The sequence below is a fragment of the Giraffa tippelskirchi genome, chromosome X (assembly GCF_054371585.1).
Source record: "Giraffa tippelskirchi isolate mGirTip1 chromosome X, T2T-mGirTip1v1.2.pri, whole genome shotgun sequence".
NCBI lineage: Eukaryota > Metazoa > Chordata > Mammalia > Artiodactyla > Giraffidae > Giraffa > Giraffa tippelskirchi.
In genome coordinates, this window is record NC_137289.1 from 61,623,378 (window position 1) to 61,647,163 (window position 23,786).

The window sequence follows — 23,786 nt, forward strand, 5'->3', positions numbered from 1 at the left end:
GCTCAACTGGAATTCCATCACCTCCACTAGCTTTGTTCGTAGTGATGCTTTTCAAGGCCCACGTGACTTCACATTCCAGGATGCCTGGCTCTAGGTGAGTGATCACACCATCGTTATTATCTGGGTCGTGAATATCATTTTTTGTACAGTTCTTCTGTGTATTCTTGCCACCTCTTCTTAATATCTTCTGCTTCTGTTAGGTCCATACCATTTCTGTCCTTTATCGAGCCCATCTTTGCATGAAATGTTCCCTTGGTATCTCTGATTTTCTTGAAGTGATTTCTAGTCTTTCCCAATCTGTTGTTTTCTTCAGTTTCTTTGCACTGATCTCTGAGGAAGGCTTTCTTATCTCTCCTTGCTATTCTTTGGAACTCTGCATTCAGATGGGATTATCTTTCCTTTTCTACCTTGCTTTTCGCTTCTCTTCTTTTCCTAGCTATTTGTAAGGCCTCCTCAGACAGCCATTTTACTTTTTTGCATTTCGTTTCCATGGGGATTGTCTTGATCCCTGTCCCCTGTACAATGTCACAAACCTCTGTCCATAGTTCATCAGGCACTCTGTCTATCAGATCTATCCCCTTAAATCTATTTTTCTCTTCCACTGTATAATCATAAGGGATTTGATTTAGGTCATACCTGAATGGTCTGGTGGTTTTCCCTACTTTCTTGAATTTAAGTCTGAATTTGACAATAAGGAGTTCATGATCTGAGCCACAGTCTGCTCCCTGTCTTGTTTTTGCTGACTGTATAGAGCTTCTCCATCTTTGGCTGCAAAGAATATAATCAATCTGATTTTGATGTTGACTATCTGGTGATGTCCATGTGTTCTGGGAAGAGGGTGTTTGCTATGACCAGTGCGTTCTCTTGGCAAAACTCTATTAATCTTTGTCCTGCTTCATTCTGTACTCTCAACATAATAAAGGCCATATACGACAAACTCACTGTTAACATCATACTCAAATGTGAACATCTGAAATCCTTCATTGTAAGATTAGGAACAAGACAAGGGTGCCCATTCTCTTCATTTTTATTGAACATAGTATTGGAAGTCTAGCCATATCAATTATGAGAGAAGAAGGAATAAAATGTATACAAATTATAAAGGAAGATATAAAATTATCACTCATTGTAGATGATATGATACTTTCTATAGAAACTCTAAAGACTACCAATAAACTATTAGGACTAAAAAGTGAATTCAGTAAAATTACAAGATACAATGTAAATATACAGAATCTGTTGGGTTTCTATATATCAATAATTAGCAATCAGAAAGAGAAATTAAGAAAGCAATCCTATATTTAATTATATCTAAAAGAGTAAAGAACTAGGAATAAATTTAACAAAGGAGATGAAAAACTTGTACACAGAAAACTATAAGACACAGATGAAAGAAATTGAAGACACAAATAAATGAAGAAACATCTGATGCTCATGGATTAGAAGAAGTGATATTGTTAAAATGTCCATATACACAAAGTCATCTATAGATTCAATGTAATCCCTATCAAAATTCCAATGACATTATTCACATAAATAGTAAAAACAATCCTAAAATTTATGTGGAACCACAAATGACCCCAGATAACCAAAAAAGTCCTGAGACTATAGAACGAAGTGGGAGGCACCACATTTTCTGATTTCAAACTATACTACAAGCTTATAGTACACAAAACAGTTTGGTACTGTCATAAAAACAGACACATAGATCAATTGAACAGGATTGAGACCCTCCTGCCAAATTAACTTAAACAAATTTGGTCAACTAATATTTAATGAAGGAGCCAACAGAATTCAGTGGAGAAAAGATTACCTCTTTAATAAATAGTGGTGGAAAACTACATGCAAATGAATGAAACTAGATCATTATATTATACCTTATATAAAAATTATCTCAAAATGGATTAAAGTGTTTTTTTTTTTTTAACTAGGGGATAATTGCTTTACGATTTGGGTTGGCTTCTACTGTTAACAAAGAGAAATAAATCAGCCATAAGTCCCCTCTCTTTTAATGTGTTGATTGTAAGATCTGAAACCATTAAACTCCTAGATAAAGATATAAGTGGCAAGCTCCTTGATATCAGTCTTAGTGATGTTTTTCTGAGTATGACTCAAAGGGAAACGGCAAAAAAGTAAAAATAAACAAATAGGACTACATTGAACTAAAAAGCTTCTGCACAGTTATGGAAACTGTCAACAAAATGAAAAGGCAACCTACTAAATAGGAAAGGATATTTGCAAATGATATGTCTAGTAAAGGATGAATACACAAAATATTTAAAGAACTCATAAAACTCAATTAGAACAAAACAAAAAATCCAATTTAAAAAGTGGTAGGCACATGAAAAGATGCTTAACATCACTAATCATTGGGGAAATGCCAATCAAGGCCACAAAGAGATATTACCTCACACTTGTTAGAATGGCCATTATCTAAAAGAAAGAAATAACAAATGTTAATAAAAATGTGGGAAACAGGGAATCCTCATGCACTGTAGACAGTAATGTAAATTGGTGCAATCACTATGGAAAATAGTATAGAAATTCCTCAAAAAATGAAAAACAAAACTAATATGTTATCCAGCAATTTTATTTCTGTATGGGTATTTGTATGGAGGAAGTGAAAACCCTAGTTTGAAAATATATATGCACCCCTATGTTCTTTATTTACAATAGCCAAGGTGTAGAAACTAAATGTCCATTATGGATGAATGGATAGATGTTATACATCACACACACACACGTACACACACACACAATGGATTACTACTCAATCACTTAAGAAGAAAGACATCTTACCACTTACCACAACTTGAAGGGACTTGGAGGATATTATGCTAAGTGAAATAAGTCAAGACAGAGAAAGACAAATATGGCATGATTTCACTTATATGTGGAATCTAAAAAAAAAAAAACATAAATGAAACAATACCCAGACTCAGATACAGAGAACAGATGCTTGCCAGAGAGGAGGAAGGTTGGAATGAGTGAAGTGGATGAAGGAGATCAAGGAGATCAAATTTCCAGTCATAAAATATTAAGCCATGAGGATGAAACATACAGTGTGGGGAATACAATCACTAATGCAATGTTGCATTAACTTTGGATGGTGACAGATGGTATCCAGACTTACTGTGGTGTACATGTCAATGTATACACAAGTTGAATATTGTGTGTTGAATATATATACCTCAAGAAAAAAAAACTTGGCTGAAACTTAAGTTTCTTCAATTCTGTTGTTAAACCTCTCTAGTGAACTTTGAAATTCAGTTATTTTATTTTTAGACTCCAGACTTTCTGTTCTGTGCATGCTATAATTTCTTTCTCTGTGGTGATATTTATGATTTTTTCTTTAATTATCTGAGAAAATTTAAGATGTGCTTTAAATTATTGATCTGTTATTTTTGATACCTGTTTCCTCGGGGACATTTTCTGACATTTTATTTTTTCTTTGAATAGGCCATATTTTCCTCTTTCTTTGTATGCTTTTTGAGTTTTTGTTGATGCTGTTGAAAACAAAAGCAGCCACCTCTCTGAATCACTGAAGACAGGATCTCTGCCAGGGATGAAATTTACTAGTTAGCAGAGTGTGTTCTGTGCTTTGAAATCAGCTGGTATGAAGGCTTTAGGTTGACTCAGGTCTTTTCTTGGCATGCCAATTGCCTAGGCCCATGTGCAGGCTTTTTTTTTTTTTAATCCATTTCTAGCCTTTTACATGCCTGCTTTTAAATAACTTATTTTCCCAGGGAATTTCACTCCTGCTTATTCTCAGAGCCTTAGATATTCTACTGTATTGTCTTATCATCTCCTTGCAGAAGGAGTCTTCAGGTTCATAGTCCTGTAGCTTTCCCAATCAGTACCCATGTGCAATGCATCTTCACAGCTTTCCCCAACCTGAGATCTATGTTAAACTACTTTTCCCTACCTACGTTCTCAATTAGGTGAATCTGAATCAATCCTTCATTCATCTCCCAGATTGGTTTGACCATCGGAAGTGAGATTCACTCTTCTTCCTCTGAATTAAGGGAAGTTTCCTGCCATTTCCCATTTTGACTGGGCATTCTGTTGGTTGCTGCAGACCTTTGAACTGTTTTCTAGAGTTCCTATATAAAGTCATCATAGTTGTTTTTCAAATGTTTCTGTGAATCTGGAGTTTGCTACTCTGCCATTTCATTGACATCATTCTTCTTTTTGCAATTTTTCAGACTTAGTTCATATCCAAGGATAGGTTCTATTCTGCAGATGTTGGATATAGTAGTGTAGATATTTCAATTAGATCGATTTTTTCTCATTTAAATCTTTTGCATTCATACTGACTTTTGTTTGTTTATTCTATCAGTTACCAAAAGAGGTGTTTTTAAATATCCACTTATAATTTTGCACTTGTTTATCTCTTCTTTTGCTTCAGTCAATTTCTGCTTTATGTATTTCAAAGCTATGTTACTAGATGCAAATGATTTTTAGATTTTTATATTTTCCAATTGTATTGCTCTAAATTTTTTAAAAATTTATTTTAATTGGAAGATAATTGCTTTACAATGTTGTGTTGGTTTCTGTCATACAACATCATGTATCAGCCATAGGTATACAAATGCTCCCTCTCTCTTGACTCTCCCTCCCACCCACCCCCATCCCTCTCATCTAGGTTGTCACAGAGCACCAGGCTGAGTTCTATGTGTTATATAGCAACTTCCCACTACCTATCTATTTTACGTGATAGTGTATATTTCTCAGTGTTACTCTCTCATTTCGTCCCACCCTCTCCTTCCACTGCCATGTCCACAATATTTATGAAATGTCCTTCATTATTTTTCACAATACTTATTTCTCGAATTATACTTTTCCTGATGTCAATGAAGCCACAGTAGCTTTTTTGAACAGTTCTTATTTATATATTTGCCTTGGGGCTTCCCAGGTGGCGCTAGTGGTAAAGAATCCTGCCAATTCAGGAGACCCAGGTTTGGTCTCTGGATCACAAAGATCCCCTGGAGAAAGAAATGGCAGCCCACTTCAGTATTCTTGCCTCTCATGGACAGAGTAGCCTGGCAGGTTACAGTCCATGGGGTCACAAAGAGTCAGACACAACTGAAGTGACTTAGTACACATGCATATATTTTTTCATCTTTTCACTTTGATGTTGTTGTTGGTTAATCACTAAGTCGTGTCTGAACCCATGGACTGCAGCACACCAGGCTTCCCTGTCCTTCACTATCTCCCAGAGTTGCCTCAAACTCCTGTTCATTGAGTTGGTGATGCTAGCCAACCATCTTGTCCTCTGATGTACCCTTCTCCTCCTGCCCCCAATCTTTCCCAACAATCAGGGTCTTTTCCAATGAGTCGGCTCTTTACTTCAGGTGGCCAAAGTGTTGGTCCACTAATGAACCAAAAACATTGATCAGTTTCGGTATCAGTCCTTCCAGTGAATATTCAGGACTGATATCCTTTAGCATTGACTGGTTTGATCTCCTTGTAGTCCAAGTCAAGAGTCTTCTCCAACACTACAGTTCAAAAGCATTAATTCTTCGGTGCTCAGCCTTCTTTATGGTCCAGCTTTCACATCCATACATAACTACTGGTAAAACCATAGCTTTGACTATATGGAAACTTTAGCTACTATTATGTTTAAAATATGCTGATTGAAAACAGCACATACATTTTTCTTAATTGATTACACCAATCTTTGTCTTTTAAGATGAAGAATTTGGCAACTCAAATATGATATAATTAATGATCAAGGTAAAATCTACCATCTTGTTTTTGTTTTTGTTTTTTTTTCCAATTCCCATAGTTGCCAGGTCAAACATCCAAGGGGAAAAAAAAAAAAGAGGTACAGTTAAAGAAGTCTAATTTCTATGCTTGTCTCTCTGTTTTTTCCTATTCCCTAAAGAAAATCAATTCTAAATGTGTTAGCTCATCTGTTCTGTATTTCTTTTTTTCTTCTGTATTTCTTTATTCCTCTTTTCTTAATTTTTTTGTATAAATCAAGTATTCTTTATTTTGTTGTTGTTTTTTTGTGTGTTAAATTTTAGTTATGCCTCTTTATTAATAAGTGGTTACATGAGGGACTACATATATACCTATCATAAAGTAGACTTTACTTTAAGTAACTTTTACTGCTTCCCAAATAATACAAGAAATTTAAAATAGCCTAACTCCATTTGCTCCCTTCAACATTTATATTTGTTGTATAATTTATTTGTAACATGGCTTTCAAATCTAATTAGACATTATTGAGTTTCAAATGGATTTCCATTTAGAAACATATTCATATTTTCTGGTGCTCTTCATTCATTTTTATGGTACCTTGTTCAGTTAGGACTCTTTTTCTTCATACTGAATTTTTTTTTTTTTAAATGTAGATGTGTAAGTGATGAATAAATTCAGCTTTAAAAAATATGCAAATTTCTTTATTTCATCTTTGTTGAATATTTTACTAATTTCAAAATCATTTTTAATATTTTTTTCAGCTCATTATCCTATTCATTATTTGCTGATTTTTGAATCTACAAGTTGGATGTTTTTATTTTTTCTTCAAGTTTACCAGTCTTGTGTCCCATCTGATGTTATAACAATCTAATAAGTTGTGAGATTTAGATATTGTATTTTGAAGTTAATGTTTATTTGATACATTTTATAGAGTTTGATTTTCTGTTGACATGCTACATCTCTATTGATTATTTCCACTTTTTATTATATTTTCATTATCATATTAATTATAGTTATTTTGAAGTCCTTCTAGCTTTGATATTTGGATCATATCTGGGCCTTCTTTTATAGAGAATTGTATTTATTTATTATTTTTTGTGTACTTTTAAAATTTGTATTGGAGTATAGCTGCTTTAAAATATTGTGTTTCTGTTGTACAGCAAAGTGAATCAAGTGTACATTTATATATATATATATATGCACGTGAATCTATGAATTATAATCATTGATAGCAAGAGTATAATCAGATACCCAATAATATTTGAAGTTGTCTGCTAAGCTCAAATGCCAGGATCACCTATAATTTTGTCTGTTGCCTTTTTTATTTCTCCTGCATTATTAGTCACATGTGGTTGTCTCTATTGACTTTTAAGCCTTTTATTTTATATTGGAGTATAGTTGATTAACAATATTGTGATTGTTTCAGGTGTACAGCAAAATAATTCAGTTATACATATATATGAAACTATTCTTGTAGTTGTCTCTATTGATTTTTAATTGGATTTTGTTCATTGTATATAAAAAAGCCATGTAGAGTCAAGATAATATTATCTTTTAACAGAGAGTGTTTAACATTTTATGTGTTAGGCACAAATGAGAGGAGAAGCTTAACACCTTAATCCAATCAGGAACAGAACTGTGTGGAGGCTCTATAGAAGTTTTGGTAAGTTACTATTTACCTTTGGTTTGTTTCCTGGTATATGGATGTGACCTTCCAGGGATTTTATAGGTGATTCAAACAAATTTTTGCCTCCTCAAAATCTACAATTTGTGGGAATTTTTACTCTTTCAATTTCAGAGATTTTTTTTAATTTTTTTTCTATCACATCATAGGTTTAGGATTTAGCAGATATCTCCAGGATAATTGATAATGGCTGTGTTTGAACTTCTTCAAGTCTCCAGTTTTGCCCACAAAGTATCTAACAATTGGCCAATACATCTACAGGTGTATCTATCCTCCACTAAAGGCCTTCTGCTAGGGGCCAGGCCTAGATTCTTAGTCTACCATGACCAAATGGCAAGTTCTGTTAGGGAAAACCATTCTAGGATTTAAACTCTCATCTTTTTTTTTCTCTCTCTGTTTAAGGCTTCTATCCAGGCATACACTTGCCCCCTAAGTAATAGAAGACCATAAAAAAATTTCAACTCTATTTTTATAGGATATTAGAATCATTTGTTTGCATCCTACTGTGTTTAGATTCAGAATATAGCAACTATCTTGGCTGAAATTTTAAGACCCAAATTCTCCAACTTTGTCACTCTAGTCTCATAGGATCATCAGTATGCTGGTTTCTTTTTCCCAAGTAGTAGACCTCTTCCTTAGCCACACCAAGATTTTCAATTCTGACCCATAACTAGATTTTTTAAATTTCTTCTAGAAGAGGCAGCTGAATAGTCTTAGCTTCTTAAAGGTTTTCTCCTTTCTAAAATGCTAATTCATGTTGATATTGTTGCTTCTGTAGCTCTCTGGTGCCTTAAAAATTTTATCTTTACTGTTTACTTCCAGTGTATTATTGGCCTATTGCAAACTATACCGTCCAATTTGAAAGAATAAACTCATTCATCTCTCATTGGTAATTGTATCAATACCTCCTAATGTGTATTTGTATTTTGGGGGGATCTGATTCATAAGGAAAAAACTAGAAGCTTTTCTTATAGAATCTTGGAGAATGGCTTCTATCAGATGCTGTCTAGCTGGCCTGCATGAAAATAAGAATATGGCTATTTACTATTAATGATTAATGTTGATCATTCTACATATTCTATATTAATATATTTATTTGAGAATTTTCATAGTACTAACATCAATAACTATCCTCGAAGTGAGTATAATATTTAATGTTCCCTCTGAAGCTAGGCAATGAATCAAATTTATATTTGATGCTTTCTATTTAAATACACCATTTTCTTGTCTTTAGCCAATCATGTTCTGATATGTCCATACTAAGCCAACTCCTTCAGTCTATATAGTTTACCCATTTTCTTTCTTAAGCACTGTAGATATGTAGAACACATATATTTGTCTTTACATATCCTATGCCCATGCTTATTGTCTTTCTTTTAACAACATAGGAGAGTCATTTAAAAAAAAAAGTTGCTTTATAATGTTGCATTAGTTTCTGCTATATAGCAAAGTGAACCAGTTACATGTACACATACATCCCTTCTTTCTAAAATTTCCTTCCCACTTAGGTCACCACAGAGCACTGAGTAGAGTTCCCTGTGCTACACAGTTGGTTTTCATTAGTTATCTGCTTTATACATGCTGCTGCTGCTGTCTAGTTGTGTCCAACTCTTTGCAATCCCATGATCTGTAGCCTGCCAAGCTCCTCTGTCCGTGGAAATTCCCAGGCAAGGATACTGGAATTGGTTGCAATTTTCCTCCTCCAGAGAATCTTCCTAACCCGGGGATCAAACCTGAATCTCCTGCTTGGCAGATGGATTCTTTACCACTGTGCCACCTGGGAAGACCCATTTTATACTTAGTAGTGTATGTATGTCAATCCCAATCTTCAAATTCAATCCACTTCCTAGAACAGTAACTTTTCCTGTCTTATACTTCATATACAAGATCTTTGCTATTCTAATTATCACCATTACTCTATTCGTATTGTTCCCTACTCCTACTCCAAAATTGATAATATTATAATATATGCCCACAGAGTTAATGGCACTGTGATGAACATTATAATTTATATAAAAACAGTTAAGACATAGTTTATGACTTTAAAACTAGTATAAAATAGTAATAGTAGAGAGACAATACCTGAATAAAGGTAACAATAATGAATAAGGCAAGGCATATGTCAAAAGAAAAGTATGTGGTTTTAATCAGAATTTAAAAGAGGGTGAAAACACATTTAACTTGTGAATCGGAAAAGGCACCTTGGAAGTAATACTATTAAGGCTCCACCTTGAAGAATGTATAACCTTGCAGGCATACTTAAGCGGAATGAAAGCATTCCAACTGGAAATTTTACATCTTTACTATCTTACTCTACTTGCTTTTGCATCTCTTTTCATTGACTAGTTTGAAATGCCTCAGATTTTCAGATCACTTCACTTAAACTTGTTAAAGTTTAGGGGTGTTTATTTAAGCACAATGAGTTTAATAAAATTTGAATGGCACATAGGTGTTATGTATGGGGCTAAAGGAAAGGAGAACCAACATTTATTGAGCATCTACTAGGTTTTAAAAACATCATGTTTTCTTTTATTTCCCTATCTTCAGTCCTGTGAGGTAATAACACTTTTTATGTCTATTTTTACAATGAGGATAATTGAGGCCCAATGGAGTTGAATAATTTGTTCAAAGACACTCTACTGATGTCAGGGGTGTGATTTTAATCTATCTGCTTTTTGCTAAACACATTCACTTTGGCCACATGATGCTGTCTCCTTACTACACTTTGGAACATAAGTTTTGAAAAACTGGTTAGAGTTATATTGTGTAGGAAGTTAAATGCCAATCTTTTAGAAGTCAAAGCCGTAATAGAAGCTTAAATGAAGTCATCTGAGGATTCAGCATGTTGGCATTTCAAACCAGTCAAAGAAAAGTGATGTGAAAGCAGGTGCAGAATAGAGTTGGTAAAAATGCAAAAAAAAAAAAAAAGAATGCTATCACAGTTGACACAATCTTGTGAAAAACGAAGTCAAAAAAAAAGGAATGGTCCTAGGAACATATTCAAAATGTGTCCTCCAGCAAACTGTAGATAAAACTGCACTTGGGAGTTTTGTTGACTTATTTTCTGAATACAAAATAATATAATTTTAATTTAATGGTAATCAATTGCTTTATAATTTTTAAAATTATTTATATGTATTTTAATTAAGAGTAATATATAGAAAAAAGTCAAACACACAGAAATCAAAATGAAAAGCAATTTCAATAGCCTGAATTTCCAAGCTTTAAGGGTAATCACAATTGCCAATGTTTTTGTACATATCCTTTTAGGCTTATGATGAAAATATATTTATGAAATATCTTTTCTACACACATGTGCAAAATGTGGAATTGTACTATAATGGTGGGGCTTCCCTGTTGGCTCAGTGGTGAAGAATCTGCCTACCAATGCAGTAATCGGAAGTTTGATCCCTGGGTTGGGAAGATCCCCTGGCGAAGGAAATGGCTACCCATTCCAGTATTCTTAGGCCTCCCTGATAGCTCAGTTGATAAAGAATCCTCCTGCAATGCAGGAGACCCTGGTTCGATTCCTTGGTTGGGAAGATCCACTGGAGAAGGGATAGGGTACACACTCCAGTATTCTGGCCTGGAGAATTCCATGAACTGTACAGTCCATGGGGTCACAAAGAGTGGGACAGGACTAAGTGACTTTCACTTTCACTTTCCAGTATTCTTGCCTGGGAAATTCCATGGACAGAGGAGCCTTGTGGGCTAGAGCCCATGGGGTAGCAAAAGAGTTGAAAACAATTTAGTGGCTAAACAAACAACTATAATGCTATTTGATCATTTTAAAACGTTTGTAATGAAAATGTTGAATACTTTCAAAAGTAAAGATTATGCAGTTATGAACCTCACTTCACAGTATCTATTGCCTTGTTTCAGCAATTATCTACATATGACCAATCTACTTTCATTTATATATTCACTTACTACCTTCTCCTTAGGATTATTTTGAAGCAAATCTCAGATATTGTAAAACATTACAAAAATCTAAAAAAAAATATTTACAATAGATAAGGAGTTTGTTTTTTAAACAGTATCTCAATGAAATGATCATTTTAGAAAACAATTAATTGTTTCTTAATATCATCAACTAATCAGGGGCATTTGACTTTCCCCAACAGCCTAAAAAAGTGTCTTTTTAGAATTTGTTTAGATCAGGATCTAAATTCCAAACAGTACATAACATAGATATATCTTTTATAGTATAACATTATTTTTACCTTTAAAATCAGATTTACTGAATAGTCATTTATATGCAATAGAATGCAGTAAGAGCAGAGATTGAAAAGTTTTGGCAAATGTGAATGCCTGTGTAATCAACCCCACAAAGAGACATTAGGATGCTTCTATTACTCAATGAAGTTCCATAATGCCCCATTGGAGATAACCTGCATTACATTCTGCTAGTGGAAACACTGATTGGCTTTCTGTCATTATAGAATATTTTTTTTTCTAGAGTTTCATATAAATGGTATCACATAGTGTGTACTCCTTTACTTTTGAATATTTTCCTTCTACAACGTATATTTTGAGATGCTTACACATTGTTGACTATGTCATGTATTTATTCTTTTATTGCTAAATGGTTTCCCATTGTATGGTTATAATTTGTTTTCCATTATCAATTGATAGATATTAAGATGTTTCCAAATAATTTTGACTATGAAAAGGTAGCTCTGAACATGGTGGTGCAAGAGATTTTGTGTACTATGCTTTTATTTTTCCTGGCTAAATGACTAGGAATAGAATTGACAAGTCATACAACACATGATTTTTTTACTTTATAAATGACTGAGAGTTTTACACAATGGCTGTACCATGTTACATTATCATCAGCAATATATGAGAATTCCTGTTGCTCTACATTTTTGCCAACACTTGGCATTATCAAGATTGTTAAATTTAACAATGACATTAAATATGTAATTTTACCTCTTTTTAGTTTGACTTTTAATTTCCATAAAGACTAATAATGTTCTATAATTTTTATGTGCTTCTTGTCTACTTATATATACATTCTTTTGTAAAATAGCTGTTTAAATATTTTCCCAATTACAAAAAAAACTTTGTTGTTCTATTAAATTAGTTAGCTGAACAACTTCTTTATATATATATTTGAATGTTTTTTGACAGATATATGTAGATAGATAGATATAGATCTGTAACCTCTCAGTCTTTGGTTTGAATTTTCATTTTCTTAACAATATACTTCAGGAACTGTGTGTTTTGTTTTGTTTTTTAATTTTGATTGTATCAAATATATCATTTTTGTTAGCTTTTTTTATCCCTATACACAAAAATCCTTGACTCCCCAAATGTTGCAATGGTTTTTCTCCTATGTTGTTATCTTCTAGAAGTTTTACAGTTTCAGATTGTAAAACATAATCTTCTGATCCATTTTGAGAAATGTTTTGTATATAACGTAAGGAAAAAGTCAAGGGTTGCTTTTCCATGAAGGTTTCCAATCATTCTAAATTTATTGAGAAGACTATCTTTTATTCATTTGGCACCTGTGTCAAATATCACTTGATCACATAAGCATGGGTGTATTTTGAAATTGTCCCTTTTATTCTACTGACATATATGATTTATTTTGTGTTGCCTTGAAAAGGCTAACCACTCTTGCCTCTGGCAATTTCCAATCTGTTTTCTGTATCTATGAATTTGCTTTTTTTTTTTTTAAATAAATTTTATTGGAGTATAGTTGCTTTACGATGTTGTATAAGTTTCTACTGTACAGCAAAGTGAATAGCTATATGTATACATAAATCCCTTCTTTTCTAGATTTCCTTCCCATTTAGACCACCACAGTGTATTAAGTAGAGTTCCCTGTCCTATACAGTATGTTCTCACTAGTTATCTATTTTTACACAGTCTCAATAGTGTATACGTGTCAGTCTCATTAACTCAATACCTTCTACCCCCTACGCTTTCCCCCTTGGAATCAATACATTTGTTCTCTACATCTGTGTCTCTATGCCTGCTTTGCAAATAAGATCATTTATCTAGATTCCACATGTAAGTGAGATCTAATTATTTGAATAACAACTAAAGATTCTTATTTATATTTATTATTTAATAGGTGTTGCCAAAAGGACTAGGGTTTTCATACCTTAACTATTTAATTACTTTTCCAAATTATTATTATTACCAAAGTCACCTCTTTTCTTGATTTTTTTCTGGCCACTTTGATTTTTTATTTGGAAAATATTTTGATTCTTTCCATATAACATGTTTGATAATGTACATTTTGTTATAAGTTTGTAGAGCTCTTTATGGTTTATATTTTCTTATTTTATGTCATTTTCTTCTGGTGCTTATTCCACATTCTTTTGAATGTTACAGTTTTTCAAGATATTTATATATAGTAAATAAATCCTTGTTCAATGCTCTAAGTTTAACCATTTCTTGTTATTCTCATATTTGTTTTCACAGAGTTATAGAATCATTTTGATCACTTTGTTAAGGTAAAAAATCACATTGCCAAAAATTTATGCATTCTTTCCATGAACACTTACTTAGTTACAATATTGAATCTACTTATTCAACTGTGTTCTTTCTAAAAATACAGGAGCTGGAGGTTAATATCTGTAGTTTGTACTAAGAACAAATGGAATGAGGTTTGGCTAGGGATTTTTTGTAAGTAAATTTGAGTAGGGTATTTTTAAAGAACTGTGGAAGATAATAGAGTGTGGGTGGAAGCGCAGCTGCATGATAATGTGCAAGAAGAAAATGGAATTAAAACCCATTAAGGCTGGGAGCACCCAGGTGTCCATGGACCACACACATTTTGAAACAATAGATGTCAGATGAAACCAGAATGCAGAAGAAATCCTATTTATCTGTCACTAGAAGAAGAATATTGGATTATGTGGTATGTTTCTTTAGCATATTTTAAATGTGTTGGTAAATAAATTGGTTCTTCGTTTTTTTGTTTAGAAATGTATACTCATTCTTCCGAAATAGAATGATGCCACCTTTTCAGAACTGGTTAATTTTCAAGCAAGGAACTTGTTAATGTATTTGGGGATCCAAGAAAGAAAGAAAATGAGTGATCTATGATATGACATGGAAAAATTAAATATATAAACTGTTTAGAGCAAAGATTATTCAATATCACACTAGAAGAGCATTTAAATTGCTTTCATGGTATCTTAAAACATTACAATGCAAGTCTAAAATATAAATCATATATTTAAGAAAGGAATATGTATTTTGTTTGTAAATTCCACTAAATTTCATAGCAACCTTACTGATTTGGAATTCCTTTAATGTAGGTTTCTAAAAGCATACTCTACAAAGTGAAAATTGTAGGCTTCTGGCACACCAAAATCTATTTATATATGCAAACTAAATGAGGCTTGGTTAGAAATTTTATATCTATCTAAATCTATCTATCTGTCAATCAATATCTAGCCATGATCTATCTGTCTGTTGAGAGAAACAATTATCCAACAGCTTATACTCATTACTTGCCTGTTACATCCAAAGGTCAGTTGAAAGTGTCTAAGTTGCAAACATAGCCTTTGATTTCCCACTTCATATATTTTCTTTAGATTGTGTCTGATCAGTCACTGGGCCTGTGTCAATTTGGAGGCAAGGTTTATTAACATATTGAAAATAATATCTGAAAAATGTGACTAGGGAAAGGAAAATTTTATGAGCTTGAAGTAATAATAGGAGAAAAAGGTGTTGGCATTGCAATGATTGTTTTTAAAAAATCTGAGACATACTATAAAGAAAAGGGAATGTAAAAAATCTAAAGAGATGACTAAGAAGTGAAATTAAAAAAAAAAATTGGACATAAAGGATTCCTCAATTTAAACTCTCTGAAACAGTTTTTTTGCTATTTATATTACTAACTGAAAATATCTGGTCTCTGTGTGAGCAAATAAACATAACTTACTATTTTTAAGGAGAAAAAAAATCTATTAATCCTATTCAAAATCTCTGAAGTCCTTGTTCAAACAGCCATTCTTGTCATGTTTGACATAAAGTTGACTCATCTCCCATATCAAACCTGAATACCAGCCATGGATTTTTCTCCTGTAGTTGACCTAGTCAATCTGTTTCGATATTTTTGCCTTGGTGACTTATATTACAAATATGTGATGTGTTTGAGATGTTCATAGACATAGACATGAAGTAGACTCTCACCATCTTCTCTGAAAGATATGGAATGGGATGAATCATTGTTTCATTTTCTAACACTAAAGTTAATCTGTAGTGTCTAACAAATCCAATGTGAAATAATCTTTATGTGAACTGGTCTTGAACATGTGAGTTATTGCAAGATTCAAAAAGAAGCAAATTCAGGGTTTAGAAAAATTATAAGAATGGATCCTTCTCAGACTATAGAGCCAAAACATAGAGGGGAATCCAAATTGGCAATGTAGGGAGATCCTGATCTCAACTCCTTCTATGAGCACACTGAATCTACATTTGCACATAGAACAATTTCTCTTGAAAAAACCTGACAGCTAATCAAACAAACCCTGCATATAGAAGGACTATATAGAAATGGAAAAACAGTCATAATATCCATGGAAATCCCTCCCTGACTCAGTGACCTGCAGTAAGAAGGGATATTGCTAAGGAACATCATTGCAAAATTGTCTGTCCTAAGACATAGCAAAAGGACCCAGCAGTTTAAAGGGCACCTATATTATATTGAAAGGAAATCCATTTACTAACATTAGAGATTCTGGCAAACAGGCAAGGGACTGTTGTAACCCACTTTAGAGTCAGAGTCTCTAATATTAGCAGCATGGACTGAGTCCCTGAGGGGTTCCCCCCAACCCATACTCACTCCATCTCCATTTGTCCCACCAAGGTAACCTCAGGTACTGTGTCCCTTAGAGACTACCTCTGGCTTGTGAATGCTCCAGCTTCAGCTGGCCCACCAAAGCTGCCAGGCACAAGCCATATACACATTGGATGCTCCCCCACAAGGCTACTCATTCAATACCAGAAGTAGCTATTTCACTTAATTCATAGAAACAAAAACTGAAAGTAAAACAAAATGAGGAGACAGAGGAATATGTTCCAAAAGAAAGAATAGAAAAAATAAATAAATAAATAAAAGCCTAATAAAATGGAGATAAGTAGTTTCCCTATAAAGGCTTCAAAGGAATGGTCATAACACGAGAAAAGAATGAAGGAACTTAGAAAAATTCAGCAAAGACTTAAAAAATATAAGAACCAATCAGACTTGAATTATAACATAATTGAAATAAAAAATATACGAGAGGGGAAACATATATCAAAGAGAGGTTTAAGATGGCAGAGGAGTAAGACGTGGAGATCATCTTCCTCCCCGCAAATACATCAAAAATACATCTGCATATGGAACAACTCCTACAGAACACCTGCTAAATGCTGGCAATAGACCTCAGACTTCCAAAAAGGCAAGCTAAGCTCCACATAAAATGGTAGGGAAAAGGCAATAAGAAAATAAAGAGACAAAGAAAATGGAATGAGTCCTGAACCTCGAGGAGGGAGTTGTGAAGGAGGAAAAGTTTCCACACACTTGGAAACCCCATCACAAGTGGGGACGAGGTCCACTTCAGAATCTCAGAAGGGAGCACAGCAACAAGTGGATGGAAGACAAAGTGGAGAGAATTCTGCACAGAAATCAGTGTGAACCAGCACTTCCCAGCCAAGAAGCTGTTTGCATGCCTATCACAGCAAGTGGTGGCTGGGTGCTGAGGCTCAGGCTTCTGGGGTCAGACCCCAAAGAGAGGACAGAAGTTGCTGGAGAGCATGTGGAGAAAAGAGAACCCTCCTACACTATTTGTGGGAATGTAAACTGATATGGCCCATGGAAACAATATGGAGATTCCTTAAAAAAAACAGGGAATACATCTATCATATGACCCAGCAATCTCACTACTGGGCAGATACCATGAGAAAACCACAATTTTAAAAGACACATGCACCACAAATTTCACTGCAGCATCATTTACAATAGCCAGGACATGGAAGCAACTTAGATTTCCATTGAAAGATGAATGGATAAAGAAATTATGGTACATTTATTCAATGAGATATTACTCAGCCATAAAAACAAATGGATTTGAGTCAGTTGCAGTGAGGTGGATGAACCTAGAGCCTTTAATATACAGTGAAGTCAGAAAGAGAAAAACAAGTATTGTATATTAATGCATATATATGGAATCTAAAAAAAAAATGGTACTGATGAACCTAGTAGAGAATGGACTTGTGGACACAGCAGAGGAAGGTAAGGGTGGGATGAATTGAGAATGTAGCATTAGCATATACATTCTATCATGTGTAAAATAGACACTTGGAAGTTGCTAAATGACACAGGGAGCCCATCCTGACACTCTGTTATGATCTAGAGGAGTGGGATGGGGAGGGAAGGGAGGCTCAGGAGAGAATATGTGTGTGTGTGTGTGTGTGTGTGTGTATGTAATTATGACTGATTCCCATTGTTGTATGGCAGAAACCAACACAAAATTGTAAAACAATTTTCCACCCATTAAAAAATAAATAGAAATTTACAAATACATTAGAGGGAATCAGTAGCAAATTAGATGATACAGAAGAACAGATAAACTTTTTTGAGATCAGTTCAGTTGCTCAGTCATGTCCAGCTCCTTGCAGCCCCACTGACTGCAGCATGCCAGGCTTCCCTATCCATCACCAACTCCTAGAGCTTACTCAGATTCACATCCATCAAGTCAGTGATGCCATACAACCATCTCATTTGGGAGATAGAATAATAAAAATCACCCCGTGAAAAAAACAAAAATATTTTCTTTTAATAAAGAGAGTTTAACAATCCCTAAGACAACATCAAATGTATTAACATTTTCATTATAAGAAAGAAAAGAGAGAGAGAGGAAGAGGACACTTATTTGATGAAATAATCACTAAAATTTTCTCTAACCTGGGAAAGGAAAAAGACATACAAGTACAGGAAGTACAGACATCCCCAAACAAGATAAACCCAAGGAAATTCATGTTGACATATTATAATACAATGCAGAAGTTAATGATAGAGAGGATCAAAGTCAACAAGAGAAAAACAACTAATTACATGCAAAATAAACCCCATAAGATTATAAGATGGCTTTCCAGCAGATAATTTAAAGACCAGAGGGAAGTGGCAAGATACATTTAAAGTGTTGGGGAAAAAAAAACTTGACAACCTAGAATACTCTATCAGTCAAGGTTATCATTCAGAATTAAAGGAGAGATAAAGACTTTTCCAGACAAGAGAAAACTAAAGAAGTTCATCACCACTAAACCTGTCATACAATAAAAGCAATGCACGTAAAGTTCTTTTTAAGTGGAAAAGAAAAGGCCACAACTAGAAATAATAAAATATATGAAAGGAAAAATCTCATCAGTAAAGGCAAATATATAGTAAAAATGCAGTGGTTCAACCACTTAAAAAGCTAGTATAAAGGTTAAAAAACAAAAATAGTACTACCAACTATAACTACAGTAAGTAGTTAAGGGATATACTGAGTAAAAAGGTGTAAACTATGACATCAAAAGCAAAACATGCCTGAAGGGAGTAAAATGTAGTACCTTTAAAATGGCTTCAAATCTAAGCAACTATCAGTTTAAAATAGACACCTATATATACAGATTAGGGCTTCCCTTGTAGCTCAGTTGGTAAAGAATCTGCCTGCACTGCAGGAGGCCCAGGTTTGATGCCTGGGTCAGGAAGATCCTCTGGAGAAGGAAACGACAACCCATTCTAGTATCCTTGTCTGGAAAATCTCGTGGACAGAGGAGCCTGGTGGGCTGCAGTCCATGGGGTCGCAAAGAGTCGGCCACGACTGAGTGACTAACACTACTACTATATATATATTGATATATATGAAACTCATGGTGATGACAAACCACAAACCTACAATGGATACACAAAAAATAAAGAGAAAAGAATCCAAACATAGCACTAAAGGAATCCAACAAATTGGAAGGGAAGAAACTGAAGAAGACCGGAACAGTGAAAAATTACAGAAAAAAAACAGAAAACAAGTAACAAAATGTAAATAAGTACATGCATGCATGCTAAGTCACTTCAGTCATGTCTGACTCTTTGTGACTCTATGGAGTGTAGCCAGGCTCCTCTGTCCATGGGACTGTCCAGGCAAGAATACTGGAGTGGGTTGCTGTGCCCTCCTTCAGGGGATCTTCCTGACCCAGGGATTGAACCTTCATCTTTCCTATGTCTTCTGCATTGTCAGGTGGGTTCTTTAACATTAACACCACCTGGGAAGCCCAAATAAGTACATATCCACCAATAATTACTCTAATGTGAGTAGACTAAATGCTGAAATTAAAAGACATAATGTAACAGACATTCTGACAGGTGTGAGGTGATATCTTATTGTGGTTTTGATATGCATTTCCCTGATGATTAGTCAGTCACGTGTCTGTTAATGTCCTTTTTGGAAAAATGTCTAGTCAGGTCTTCTGCTCATTTTTAAACCAATTTGTTGTTTTTTGTTGTTTTAAATTTTTTTAATATTGAGATTTATGAGCTATTTTTATATCTTAGATATTAACCCTTTATTGGCCATATCAATTGCAAATATTTTCTCCAATTCTGAAGGTTATATTGTTTTTCATTAATTGTTACCTTTGTTATATAAAAGCTTTATAGTTTAATTAGGCCCCATTTGTTTTATTTTTGCTTTTAGTTTTTTGGAGGAGACAAATTAAAAAAAATGCTTTGATTTATGTCAAAAAGTGTTCTGTTTCTGCCTGTATTTCCCTCTAGATGTTTTATGATGTTTAGGTCTTAAAACATCTTACATTTAGGTCTTTAACCAATTTTGAGCTTGTTTTTGTATATAGTGTTACAGAATGTCCTAATTTCAATTTTTTTACATGTAACTGTAACAGTTTTCCTAAGACTACTTATTGAAGAGGGTATCTTTTCTTCATTGCATGTTCTTTCCTCCTTTGTAACAGATTAATTGACCATAAGTATTGTGGGATTATTTCTGGGCTGTCTATAGTATTCTATTGATCTCTGTATCTGTTTTTATGCTAGTACCATACTGTATTGCTGTAGCTGTGTAGTATAGACTGAAGTCAGAGAATGTGATTCTTCCAACTCTGTTCTTTCTCAAGATGTTTTTTGCCATTTGGGGTCAAAAAACAAATGTTGGCAAGGATGTAGAGAAAAGGGAGCCCTTGTACAGTGTTGGTGAGAATGTAAATTGGTGCAGCCATGTTTTGTCAAAAGCTTTTCCTGCATCTATTGAGATGATTATATTGTTTTTATTCGTCAACTTAATGCTGAGTATCACAATGACTGATTTGTGAATATTGAAAAATCCTTGTATCTCTGGGATAAACCCCACTTGATCATGGTTTATGTTCCTTTCATTATATTGTTGGATCCAGTTTACTAGTATTTTGTTGAGGATTTTTATATCTAGGCTCATCAGTGATATTGGCCTGCACTTTTCCTTTTTTGTGGTATATTTATCTGGTTTTGGTATCAGGGTGATGGTGGCCTCATAGAGTGAATTTCGGAGTATTTTTTCCTCTGTAGTTTTTTGAAATAGTTTCAGAAGGATAGCTGTTATCTCTTATCTAAATGTTTTATGGACTTTGCCTGTGAAGCCATATACTCCTAGAGTTTTGTTTGATGAAAGTGTTTAAATCACAGTTCCAATTTTGGTACTTCTGATTGGTCTGTTTATATTTTTCTATTTCTTTCTGGTTCATTCTTGGAGGATTGTACCTTTTTAAGAATTTGTCCACTTATCTACATTGTCCATTTTATCAGCATGTAGTTGCTTCTTGTAGTCTCTCAGCATCATTTGTACTGCTCTGGTGTCAGTTGTAACCTCTTTTTCATTTCTAATTTTATAGATTTAAGTCCTTATTCCCCTTTGTAGATGAGTCTGCCTAAAACTTAATCAATTTCTTTATCTTTTCAAAGAAGCAGCTTTTAGTTTCATTGATCTGTTCTATTGTTTTATTTGTCTCTATTTCATTTATTTCTGCTCAGATCTTCATGAATTATTTCCTTCTACTAACTTTTTTGGTGTTTTGTTTGTTATTCTTTCTCTAGTTGCTTTAGTTTCAAGTTTGACATTTTCTCAATTTCTGAGGAAGAGTGTACTGTTATAAATTTCTGTTTTAAAACTGCTTTTGCTGTGTCCCAAAGGTTTTGGACAATCCTGTTTTCATTTTCATTTGTCTCTAGATATTTTTTAAAATTTTCTCTTTGATTTCTCCAGTGATTTATTGGTTGTTTAGTAACATACTGTCTAGCTTCTACATGTTCCTTTTTTTTTTTTCTTTTTACAGTTTTCTGTTCTAATCAATTTTTAGTCTCATAGTATTGTGGTCAGAAAAAATGCTTGGTGTGATTTCAATTTTCTCAAATTTGCCAAGGTTAATTTTGTGGCTCAGCATGTAACCAATCCTGGAGTATGTTTTATGTGCACTTGAGAAGAATGTGTATTCTTCTGTTTTTGGATGAAATGCTCTATAATTATTAATTCCATCTATCTAATCTAATGTGTCATGTAATGCCTGTTTTTCATTATTTACCTTCTGTCTGGATAATTGATGTAAGTTGTCTGTTAACGTCTTCCACTATTAATGTGTTACTGTTGATTCTCCTCTTATGGCTACTAACATTTGCCTTATATATTGAGGTGCACCTATGCTTGGTGTATGTATATTTATGATTATTGTATCTTCTTGCATTGATTCCTTTATCATTATTGCAGTGTCGTTTTTCTCTTGTAACAGTCTTCATTCTGAAGTTTATCTATCTGATGTGAATATTGTTACTTCAGCTTTCTTTTTATTTCTATTTAAGTGGAATAACTTTTCCATCCCCTCACATTCAGTCTGTGTGTGCCCCTATTTCTGAAGTGAGTCTCTTGTAGACAGTATATATGGGCTTCCCTGGTGGCTCAGTGTTAAAGAATCTTTTGCCTGCAGGAGACCTGGGTTCAATCCCTGGGTCGGGAAAATCCCCCAAAGAAGGGAATGGCTACCCACTCAAGTATTCTTGCCTGGAGAATTCCATGGGCAGAGGAGACTGGCAGGCTATGGTCCATGGGGTTGCAAAGAGTCGTACACAACTGAGCAAATAAAAATTTCATATATATATATATATATATATATGTACATATATATATATATATATACACATACATCCATACATACGGTCTTATTTTCATATCCAGTGAATTTGTGTCTTTTGTTTGAAGCATTTAATTCATTTACATTTCAGGCAATTATCAACATTTATGTCCATATTACCTTTTTGTTAAGTGTTTAAGATTTGTTTTTGAGGTCTTGCCCTCCCCCTGTTTTTTCTTGTTCTATTCTCTTGTGATTTGGTAACTCGATTTCAAATTGTTTTGGATTGCCTTTTCTTTTTGTGTGTAGATTTATTGTAGATTTTAGGCTTGTAGTTGTCATGCAGTTTACATATATACACACACACACACACACACATAATATATGTATGTATATATATACACACACAAGATTGTTTTAAGTTGTTGACTGCTTAATTTCAAACATGTTTCCAATACTGTGTATTTGTACTCTCCTCTTTTTTTTTTCTTATTATCACTGATTTTTATATCATATTTCTGTGTGGATAATTTCCCACAGTTAATGTATATTTGCTTTACCAGTGAACTTTGCCATTCATAATTTTCTTGTTTCTAGTTGTGGACTTTTCTGCATAGAGAACTTCCTTTAACACTTGTTGTAAAGCTGGTTAGCTCTACAATATTTGTTGTAAAGCTAAGAATTCTCTTAGCTTTTGCTTTTCTGTAAAGCTTTTACATTTTTTTCAAATCTGAACAAGAACCTTGATGGATATAGTGTTCTTACTTGTAGGTATTTTCCTTTCATCACTTTAAATATAATTGCACCACTCCCTTTGGGCCTGCCAAATTTCTTATGAAAAATCAGCTGATAACTGTATGGGGATTCCCGTGTTTTTATTTGTTGCATTTTCCTTGTTGTTTTTAATAGTTTGTCTTTAATTTTTGTAAATTTGATTAATGTGTGCCTTGTCATGATCCTTCTTGAGTTTTTCCTTTATGGAACTCTGCTTTCTGGAAGTGAATGAGTGCTTCCTTTCTCATTTTAATGAAGTTTTAATCAAGTATTTTCTTAGGCCCTTTATCTTTCTTCTACTTCTGGAACCTCTATAATGTAAATGTTGGTTTATTTAATGTTGTTCCAGAGGTCTCTTAGATTGTCTTTATTTCCTTCTTTCATTTTTCTTTATTCTGTTCTGCAGGAGTGATTTCCACCACTCTATCTTCCACCTTACTTATTCATTCTTCTGCTTCATTTATTCTGCTATTGATTTTTTTTCCTACTGTGTTTTTCATTTCAGTTCTTGAATTGTCCCATC